The 11,895-nt window shown below is 42.9% G+C and overlaps 1 pseudogene; it reads left to right on the top strand.

Moving 5' to 3' along the window:
* Nucleotides 1-6,111: 6,111 nt before the first annotated feature.
* On the top strand, nt 6,112-8,612 carry LOC140076028 (NXPE family member 2-like; annotated as a pseudogene).
* The last annotated feature ends 3,283 nt before the right edge of the window (nt 8,613-11,895 follow it).

Genomic DNA, 11,895 nt, shown 5'->3' with positions numbered 1-11,895 from the left:
TATATAGTCTGCCAGCCTCTGCAGTATATAGCCAGCCCATCCCCCAGTATATAGCCAGCCCCTGCAGTATATAGCCAGCACATCCCCCCAGTATATAGCCAGTCCATCCCCCCAGTATATAGCCTACCGGCCCCTGCAGTTTATAGTCTGCCAGCCCCTGCACTACATAGCCAGCCCATCCCCCCAGTATATAGCCAGTCAGCCCCTGACTTGAATATGCCAAGCCTTTAAAAAAAAATAATGAACATTGTACTCACCTTTCCGACGCCCCTTGCAGGTCCTCTGGCTCCTCTTCGGGCCCTTGAGAAAGGCTCCAAGTGAGCCGAAATGTTGCTGCACTTTATTGTACCTGCTAACATGGAATAAAGAATCCACTTGCTACACCCTATATTGGATGCCCTGGAGTGCTGTCTAATCTCTTCTATTCTAATTATTAATGTAGAGATTCCCTATTAAAACAAGACTGATTAGTAATGCAAGGACATCACAGCCCAGATATATAAATCTGATTAATATTACAGGGGGAAAGCAACCCTCATCATTAAAAAAACAGGGGTATCTCAGCCTTGATTACATATCTGATAAATAATGCCAGGGTACCTGAAACCCTGATTACATATCTGATAAATAATGCCAGGGTACCTGAGCCCTGATTACATATCTGATAAATAATGCCAGGGTACCTGGAGCCCTGATTACATATCTGATAAATAATGCCAGGGTACCTGAGCCCTGATTACATATCTGATTAATAATGCCAGGGTACCTGAGCCATGATTACATATCTGATTAATAATGCCAGGGTACCTCAGCCCTGATTACATATCTGATTAATAATGCCAGGGTACCTCAGCCCTGATTACATATCTGATAAATAATGCCAGGGTACCTCAGCCTTGATTACATATCTGATTAATAATGCCAGGGTACCTGGAGCCCTGATTACATATCTGATAAATAATGCCAGGGTACCTCAGCCCTGATTACATATCTGATTAATAATGCCAGGGTACCTCAGCGCTGATTACATATCTGATTAATAATGCCAGGGTACCTCAGCGCTGATTATAAATCTGATTAATAATGCCAAGGTACCTCAGCCCTGATTACATATCTGATTAATAATGCCAGGGTACCTCAGCCCTGATTACATATCTGATTAATAATGCCAAGGTACCTCAGCCCTGATTATAAATCTGATTAATAATGCCAGGGTACCTCAGCCCTGATTATAAATCTGATTAATAATGCCAGGGTACCTCAGCCCTGATTACAAATCTGATTAATAATGCCAGGGTACCTCAGCCCTGATTACATATCTGATTAATAATGCCAGGGTACCTCAGCCCTGATTACATATCTGATTAATAATGCCAGGGTACCTCAGCCCTGATTATAAATCTGATTAATAATGCCAGGGTATCTCAGCCCTGATTATATATCTGATTAATAATGCCAGGGTACCTCAGCCCTGATTATAAATCTGATTAATAATGCCAGGGTACCTCAGCCCTGATTACATATCTGATTAATAATGCCAGGGTACCTCAGCCCTGATTATAAATCTGATTAATAATGCCAGGGTATCTCAGCCCTGATTATATATCTGATTAATAATGCCAGGGTATCTCAGCCCTGATTATATATCTGATTAATAATGCCAGGGTACCTCAGCCCTGATTATAAATCTGATTAATAATGCCAGGGTACCTCAGCCCAGATTACATATCTGATTAATAATGCCAGGGTATCTTAGCCCTGATTACATATCTGATTAATAATGCCAGGGTACCTCAGCCCTGATTATAAATCTGATTGATAATGCCAGGGTATCTCAGCCCTGATTATAAATCTGATTAATAATGCCAGGGTACCTGAGCCCTGATTACATATCTGATTAATAATGCCAGGGTATCTTAGCCCTGATTATAAATCTGATTAATAATGCCAGGGTACCTGAGCCCTGATTACATATCTGATTAATAATGCCAGGGTACCTCAGCCCTGATTACATATCAGATTAATAATGCCAGGGTACCTCAGCCCTGATTACATATCTGATTAATAATGCCAGGGTACCTCAGCCCTGATTACATATCAGATTAATAATGCCAGGGTACCTCAGCCCTGATTACATATCTGATTAACAATGCCAGGGTACCTCAGCCCTGATTACATATCAGATTAATAATGCCAGGGTACCTCAGCCTTGATTACATATCTGATTAACAATGCCAGGGTACCTCAGCCCTGATTACATATCAGATTAATAATGCCAGGGTACCTCAGCCCTGATTATAAATCTGATTAATATTGCCAGGGTACCTCAGCCCTGATTACATATTTAATAATAATGCCAGGGTACCTCAGCCCTGATTATAAATCTGATTAATAATACCTGGGTATCTCAGCCCTGATTATATATCTGATTAATAATGCCAGGGTACCTCAGCCCTGATAATAAATCTGATTAATAATGCCAGGGTACCTCAGCCCTGATTACAAATCTGATTAATAATGCCAGGGTACCTCAGCCCTGATTACATATCTGATTAATAATGCCAGGGTACCTCAGCCCTGATTATAAATCTGATTAATAATGCCAGGGTATCTCAGCCCCGATTATATATCTGATTAATAATGCCAGGGTACCTCAGCCCTGATTATAAATCTGATTAATAATGCCAGGGTACCTCAGCCCTGATTACATATCTGATTAATAATGCCAGGGTACGTCAGCCCTGATTACATATCTGATTAATAATGCCAGGGTACCTCAGCCCTGATTATGAATCTGATTAATAATGCCAGGGTACCTCAGCCCTGATTATAAATCTGATTAATAATGCCAGGGTATCTCAGCCCTGATTATAAATCTGATTAATAATGCCAGGGTATCTTAGCCCTGATTATAAATCTGATTAATAATGCCAGGGTACCTGAGCCCTGATTACATATCTGATTAATAATGCCAGGGTACCTCAGCCCTGATTACATATCTGATTAATAATGCCAGGGTACCTCAGCCCTGATTATAAATCTGATTAATAATGCCAGGGTACCTCAGCCCTGATTATGAATCTGATTAATAATGCCAGGGTACCTCAGCCCAGATTACATATCTGATTAATAATGCCAGGGTACCTCAGCGCTGATTACATATCTGATTAATAATGCCAGGGTATCTTAGCCCTGATTACATATCTGATTAATAATGCCAGGGTACCTCAGCCCTGATTATGAATCTGATTAATAATGCCAGGGTACCTCAGCCCTGATTATAAATCTGATTAATAATGCCAGGGTATCTCAGCCCTGATTATAAATCTGATTAATAATGCCAGGGTATCTTAGCCCTGATTATAAATCTGATTAATAATGCCAGGGTACCTGAGCCCTGATTACATATCTGATTAATAATGCCAGGGTATCTTAGCCCTGATTACATATCTGATTAATAATGCCAGGGTACCTCAGCCCTGATTACATATCAGATTAATAATGCCAGGGTACCTGAGCCCTGATTACATATCTGATTAATAATTCTGGGTTACCTGAGCCCTGATTACATATCTGATTAATAATGCCAGGGTACCTCAGCCCTGATTACATATCTGATTAATAATTCTGGGTTACCCGAGCCCTGATTACATATCAGATTAATAATGCCAGGGTACCTCAGCCCTGATTACATATCTGATTAACAATGCCAGGGTACCTCAGCCCTGATTACATATCAGATTAATAATGCCAGGGTACCTCAGCCCTGATTACATATCTGATTAATAATGTCAGTGTAACTCAGCCCTGATTACATATCTGATTAATAATGCCAGGGTGTCCCAGCCCTGATTACATAACTGATTAATAATGTCAGTGTAACTCAGCCCTGATTACATATCTGATAAATAATGCCAGGGTACCTGAGCCCTGATTACATATCTGATTAATAATGCCAGGGTACCTCAGCCCTGATTACATATCAGATTAATAATGCCAGGGTACCTGAGCCCTGATTACATATCTGATTAATAATTCTGGGTTACCTGAGCCCTGATTACATATCTGATTAATAATGCCAGGGTACCTCAGCCCTGATTACATATCTGATTAATAATTCTGGGTTACCCGAGCCCTGATTACATATCAGATTAATAATGCCAGGGTACCTCAGCCCTGATTACATATCTGATTAACAATGCCAGGGTACCTCAGCCCTGATTACATATCAGATTAATAATGCCAGGGTACCTCAGCCCTGATTACATATCTGATTAATAATGTCAGTGTAACTCAGCCCTGATTACATATCTGATTAATAATGCCAGGGTGTCCCAGCCCTGATTACATAACTGATTAATAATGTCAGTGTAACTCAGCCCTGATTACATATCTGATAAATAATGCCAGGGTACCTGAGCCCTGATTACATATCTGATTAATAATGTCAGGGTACCTCAGCCCTGATTACATATCTGATTAATAATGCCAGGGTACCTCAGCCCTGATTATAAATCTGATTAATAATGCCAGGGTACCTCATCCCTGATTATAAATCTGATTAATAATGCCAGGGTACCTCAGCCCTGATTACATATCTGATTAATAATGCCAGGGTACCTCAGCCCTGATTACATATCTGATTAATAATGCCAGGGTACCTCAGCCCTGATTACATATCTGATTAATAATGCCAGGGTGCCTCAGCCCTGATTACATATCTGATTAATAATGCCAGGGTGCCTCAGCCCTGATTACATATCTGATTAATAATGCCAGGGTATCTCAGCCATGAATATAAATCCAATTCATTATGTTGGGAGATCTCAACCCTGAGTATACATCTGATTAATCAACAATGGAGGGGATCTCAATCCTGTTGTCCTTCAAATGAAATAACTAATTAGTAATGCAGGGATTCCCTATTAAAACACGGAGGGGAGGGGGAACACAACGCTGAATATAAATCTGATTAATAATGGTGGTGGAACTCGACCAGATTAATAATTGTGGGGGATATTCACCTTTAAATTAAATTTCATTTAAAAAAATCTTAGAGATTAAGAAATTTGAGATCCAGATTTCTACCTTGAAATGAAATCTGATTAATAATGCAACATTGGAAACTGATGAATAGTGAAGAGTTACATCTATTTTATCTTGCAATGGGATCTGATTAAAAATCTGTTTAACAATGTAGTTAAGACATTACCGTTGAAAGAAAGTGAATGAATAATGCAGTGAGATATCCATCTTTAAATCTAATTAATAATGGGATGTACCTGTATGTTAAAAATCTGATTAATAATACACAGAAAATAAATCTGAATAATAAGGCATATTTATCATATCTAAACCTTAATATATCCAATAAGTAATGCATTGGCTCAGTGGAAATAAGGCTTAACTAGATGATAGATAGGACAGAGAGTCACTACATGGGGAATTACAAAAATTCTATAATGGTACGATCCAATTTAAAGTTTGAGGAATGATTAAGATCGAATTTTTTCCCTCTGACAGGTCAGAGATTGATTGAAAAGTAACCCCATCAGTTAGGCATTTTCAGGGGGTTGGAAAATGCAGTATCCCATGAGGGCAGCTCTGGCAGTGGCAATTGTAGCCTCTATTTTTCTGCTGCTTGTACAGGTAGGTCCTAGACCTTCTCCAAACATCCCCTGGTTAATGGTCTGTCCATGTGGTATTAATGAATATGAGTCCAATTTTTAGCCTCATAATTCTGTGACAACTCATTCCTATTCCGCATCTGGAGAGTCATCTGATTGGCTGATAAGGGGGCTCTCTAGTAGGGTGCATTGTTTAACCCCTTCTTCAGAGTTGGTAAGGGTTCTTAAAGGGACCTGTCCTTCCATTCTCCAATTCCCCATTGAACATTGAGCCTGAGGTTTGGGCTATTTTCTATAATCCTGTACCTCACACCCATTCAATTTTCCCACAAAATTATCCTAAAAGAGGATGCAAATTTGTTATAAAATGATTTTTTTTTAGGTCTGATAATTTACTTGCATTCCTGTTCCAGATCGTGAAAGTAAACATCCCCCAGCTGGGTAACAGTGAGCCCCGGGTTTCAACCCCGGGTACATCGGCCCGATGGAAACAGATGCGGAAATTGAAGAACTTTTTAAACAGATCGACAAGCAAATCCCCAAGTTGACGGTCAATGACTTAGATAAGGCGACCAGCCTGGAAAAAAGTACAACGGTCATCCTCAACCCTAAGCCTAAGTATTGCTGTGGGGACAAGCTGCAGGTTAAAGTAACGGCCTACGACTATGCTGGAAATAGGAAGTTCTATGGTGGAGACTACCTGAGGGCGAGGATATACTCCCCTGATACAAACAGTAGCGCCAGCGGGACCATCACAGACAATAAAGATGGGACTTACCTGGTAGAGTTCACCTTATTCTGGGGGGGTTCTGTACACATATCTATATTACTGATGCACCCCAGTGAGGCCGTCTCCGCCCTATGGAGGGCCAGGAACCAGGGCTTTGCCAATATCAAGTACACAGGAAATTTCACGAGTGCCACCGAGTATGTGAATAGTGAGTGTGGCTTTGAATTCGAAACTGAAAAGGAAATCTGGCGCTATGTGGACAGGAGGGATGGCGAGGCCTTCTACTGCATCAAGCCATCGTGCACCAAAATCCAATCGCGTGCACCAAAATCCCCTGTTAAATGCAGAGCAAAACGGAAATCATTGGGAAACCCAATGAAAATTCGGTCCACGGACCCTTAGTAAATGGGCCCCAATGTCCTATAAAGCCCTGACCCTGTGTATTATAACAAATTTTTGATTATTTGTGTTTTGGCAGAAAACAAACTCTGGAAGAGAATTGCAGCCTGGGGTCCTATTACCCCAGTGGATATCTCCATTACAATGAGTGGAAGCCCGTCCACTGCCGGATGACGCCGTTCACAGACAATGACAAACTGAAAGACTTCCTTAAGGGCAAAAAGTTATTTCTTATGGGAGACACCACAGTGCGACAGTATATTAGACACGTTGCGGAGAACCTTAAGAGTGAGTGTTCCTTCTGCTTGTCTCTATCTATCTATTGTAACATCCGTGGCTAAGTCTTCCTCTGTCCGCAGTGGGAGGCGGCTTAGGTGTTGTTACCACAAAAGTTTTATTAAACAGTTTTGAAACATTTTAAAAACATCGGACATCGGATGAGAACACGGAACCTAGTAAAACACGTGCTTATTTTTACTCAGCCTCAGAGTAGGACACAGCCTCTATGTAGGTTCATTCTATGGTGCATAGGCTCAGGCGGGGTTAATTATCCTTTGTATTTTTGGTGTGTGTGTGAACTGTAACTTAGGCTGCTGCTGTGTTGGGATTGATTGAGCCACACTAAGCTTTCCGCAACCCAGCCCTGTCCAGCAAGGGTAACAATAGTGATGGATGGCCGATTCAGTCAGCTGTTGGGGGTGGTGTCCAGTAACTCCTTTATTTACCTACCCAGTTCCATTACTCCTTGCTGGTCCTACTAGTCTCCTCATACCTTTTCCCTATTACTGGGTGTTATTACTTTGCTATTCCGTGTATCTGATCTCCGATCAAATTCTTACTCAACCTCTCTCTAGTAATTCAACTCTGTGCCTTTGTCGCCATTTTGGTTTTGACCCGATTCTGTACGACTTTGCTTGTTTCTCTGTATCTGTTTGTCCTTGTGTGTACACTGGTCTGTCTCTGGCTTGATCTTACCCATCTGCTCCACCATCCAGCAGCTGTCAGACTAAGTAAGTTCTCCCTGTCCATTTGCAGGGCCTCACAGGTTCCTGATTGGTTCTCCGTTATCAGGGCAGTTTTTCTGCTTTAAGCAGAACTATAGCATGCATGGACATTGGAGGGTGAGTCCGGAACCTCTTGCCCAGTCTGACAAGTCTGGTTGTGGTGGTTGCTGGACGGGTATCTGAGATCTATCAATCCATCTAATATCTCTCTTTGTTTTTAAGTCGTAGATTATTTCAACCACACAGAGGATGAGATGCAATCTTGGCAGAAGACTCTTCTAGCTATAAACCAAGTTTATCTACATCCAGTGGAAGAAACATACCTTCCCATTCGTCAGTAAAACCTTCTACTCCATCAAGGAGGACGCGTACATGGCCCGGCAGATCGACCAAGTCGGTGGAGGAGAAAACACAATCATCGTCCTCACCTTAGGACAGCACTTCCGACCGTTCCCATTATGGGTCTTCATTAGGTCGGCAATCAATGTTCGCAAGGCTGTGGAGAGGCTCCGCAGTCCTAGGACCAAGGTGATCATCATCGGAACACGAACATCAACCAGGAGCACTTCAGTGACTTCCATGGATACGTCCAGTATTTGGCTCTCAGGGATATTTTCCATGGGATAAATGTTGGGTTTGTGGATGGGTTGGACATGACAATCGCTTACGCATGTGACGTCATTCATCCACCGCTGGAGGTTCTCGAGAACATCATCAGCATGTCCTTTACTCAAGCATCAACAACACTTATAACATAGAGTCCACTTTACATCCTGCCCATCAGGGGGCAGTAAAAAAAAAGGACAGGCTGAGAGCTAAAGCCCTTGACTTTGTGTTTCCATTAACTCAGAATTATCCCAGCTGCCAAGTCGGCCAACCGAGCAATCACCATCTCAAATCTTCCACCATTCCGCCTGCTGTGACTTGAAATCAGATCTTTGAGCTCTGGAAGCTGTATGCCAGCTGGACTCCCAGCTGCCAAGTCGGCCAACCGAGCAATCACCATCTCAAATCTTCCACCATTCCGCCTGCTGTGACTTGAAATCAGATCTTTGAGCTCTGGAAGCTGTATGCCAGCTGGACTCCCAGCTGCCAAGTCGGCCAACCGAGCAATCACCATCTCAAATCTTCCACCATTCTGCCTGCTGTGACTTGAAATTAACTAAAAATACAAAGGTAAAATATTACAAAATTACACAACATCTTAATAACATAGGGAGGGAGGGAGGGACAGCTTGAGTGTCGCCTAAAAGAGGGAGATATCCTTGAGTGATCAGTCATATATATACCCTCTGGTCCTGTAGGAGGGGAGGACATTATGAGGTAAGCAACAGGGGAGGAGTGAGAGCACATCTTAAAGGCACAGATCACCAACCCTATTAAAGTGCAATAGTATCCAAACTTTTACCCCTTTGCATCTAATAACATCAGCCCCCAGTCTAGGGGTACCTTCCTTAAACAGTCAGGTGTACCCCACAGACTGGAGGGCATGCAACAGAACACCTTAGGTAAACCACCTGTAAGGCACTTTAATTGTTTAACCATAACACAAATATCAGTAAACTGTAACTTCCAAAAACTTCCAAAATTAGGTCACAGCTTTATTTATTTTATATATTAACCCGTAATATCCAAAATCAGGCACTTGGAATAGAATCACACATTTTTGAGCTCTGGAAGCTGTATGCCAGCTGGACTCCCAGCTGCAAAGTCGGCCAACCGAGCAATCACCATCTCAAATCTTCCACCATTCCGCCACCAGCAGATCCGTGTACCCCTACACGGATCTGCGCCCCCACCCAACAAGAAGAAGTGTCTACTCAATACCATAAGAAAAACCCCAGAGGAATATATTCAGGCCCATCTCTTTAAGGTAACACTGTTTGGACACATTACATCTGCATCGTTCCCACTATCTCCCTGTGCCGTACTAGATCACCACACTGCATGAAATGGACCATGCCGGAGTTAACCGTATACCCGGCCCACTCCAAAGCAGTAGAATTCCTAGAACCTTGCCAGATAACTCAGGGAACTTTCTTCAAACATTTTTTTCACAATTTCCGGAAGAAGATTGCACACTGCCAAGGCCAGTCTCATTAAGGTCAATAATACAGCCTCTGGCAGGACCTGAATCCATTTTAAGCCCTGGATAGACCTCCAAAATACATCCGCCTGTTGAAAACCCCAAAAACTAGTTCCCTTCCAGGGAGACCTGAAATATGTACAAATGACACAGAATGTTGTCATGGGGCAAACATTAACCGGAGAACCTGAAACTATAAGAGGGTAAAAAAGCAATCCCACAATAAATCAGGCAGTGATCAAAGCATGTAGTCCTTCCAAACCTCATAACCTCCACACCTGGGAGGCTCTAAACCCCTCAGCTGCTGCCCCAATCTGAAAGGAATGGGTGCCCTCATAAGATAAGAAAAGATAGGTAATCCTTTATTAGTCCCACAGTGGGGAAATTTACACCCTGGATTCACATCTTCTTGGGTCCAACCTAAGAACCCCAACATATTTAAAATATCACCTGAAATTAAATATGGGAAAGTGAGGGGAGGAGGCACATTCATGAACTAAAAATTGGGACCCAAACCGAGATAAAGATCAAATCACCTGAGACACTGTAACCAGGCCAGAGATAGCCCCTAGAGACCTGTACAGCTGTACCTGATGATTATCGGGCAACTATTACGCCTATAATAGTATTGTATCAATATACAAACACTTGGTCCTAAGTGAATTATCCCTTAATAAACAGAGGGTAGGAGGGTGGCTGAACGAGAGACAGGATCCCTGATACAAATGGTCACAAAACTAGGGGTTAGGCTAAAGGCAAAGGAAAACAACGTCTTGTGTTCTAAGGAGAAAACTGCGGGGTGGCACCTAACCAGGTCACATGACAAGTTGTGAAGAAAATGGGCACCGGGCGGACCCCGGACCTTCCATAGCCGATATTGGATGCCACTGGTGAAAAGACCTGAAGACTCAAACTGGACAAATTGCAGCCAAAGTATAAAGCACTCAGTACATGTCGCGCCCATTAGGTGATGTTCAACTCCAAGCAGCAAAATAGAAGCAAGTTACACAAGAGGGAAAGACCCGGAAGGGATGAATAAGATTACAACAAGTCAATAACAAACTACAACCCTAAGTTATCAGCACAGAAATCGCTTCTCATATTGGAAACAGTGGCCCCACAAATCAATGCAACCACAAATGGGAAGAGATCCAGAAAAGTCAGGTTCTGGTCCGGGCCAGAGTCAGATCACTGTGGTGCCCAAGGTTCTCCAGCACACATCCCCAAATTCCAACCAAAACCACAGGAGACCTGGCTCTGGCCGTCAGCATGTAATAGCATTGTATGGCAACAAAATCATTACTAAATCGTAAGGTGAACATAAAGTCTGGTGATAATATGGATGAGATGTTCTGATATTATAAAACAAGCACAAATGCTGTGAGACAAAAACTCCCCCAGCGGTGTAACCCTGCGAGCAACAACCACAAAGAGAGAAAAACTCCCCCAGCGGTGTAACCCTGCGAGCAACAACCACAAAGCCAAAGAGAGAAAAACTCCCCCAGCGGTGTAACCCTGCGAGCAACAACCACAAAGCCAAAGAGAGAAAACCTCCCCCAGCGGTGTAACCCTGCGAGCAACAACCACAAAGCCAAAGAGAGAAAACCTCCCCCAGCGGTGTAACCCTGCGAGCAACAACCACAAAGCCAAAGAGAGAAAACCTCCCCCAGCGGTGTAACCCTGCGAGCAACAACCACAAAGCCAAAGAGAGAAAAACTCCCCCAGCGGTGTAACCCTGCGAGCAACAACCACAAAGCCAAAGAGAGAAAACCTCCCCCAGCGGTGTAACCCTGCGAGCACCAACCACAAAGCCAAAGAGAAAACCTCCCCCAGCGGTGTAACCCTGCGAGCAACAACCACAAAGAGAGAAAAACTCCCCCAGCGGTGTAACCCTGCGAGCAACAACCACAAAGAGAGAAAAACTCCCCCAGCGGTGTAACCCTGCGAGCAACAACCACAAAGCCAAAGAGAAAACGCACAAAAGACGTGTACAAAGCAATAATAATAGTGTATCCTGCGGCAAATGGCTGAGGAGCGAGCACAGGCCTC

The sequence above is a fragment of the Engystomops pustulosus genome, chromosome 8 (genome assembly GCF_040894005.1).
Source record: "Engystomops pustulosus chromosome 8, aEngPut4.maternal, whole genome shotgun sequence".
NCBI lineage: Eukaryota > Metazoa > Chordata > Amphibia > Anura > Leptodactylidae > Engystomops > Engystomops pustulosus.
The sequence above is the reverse complement of the archived record's forward strand: the minus strand, read 5'-3'. Positions and strand labels throughout refer to the sequence as shown.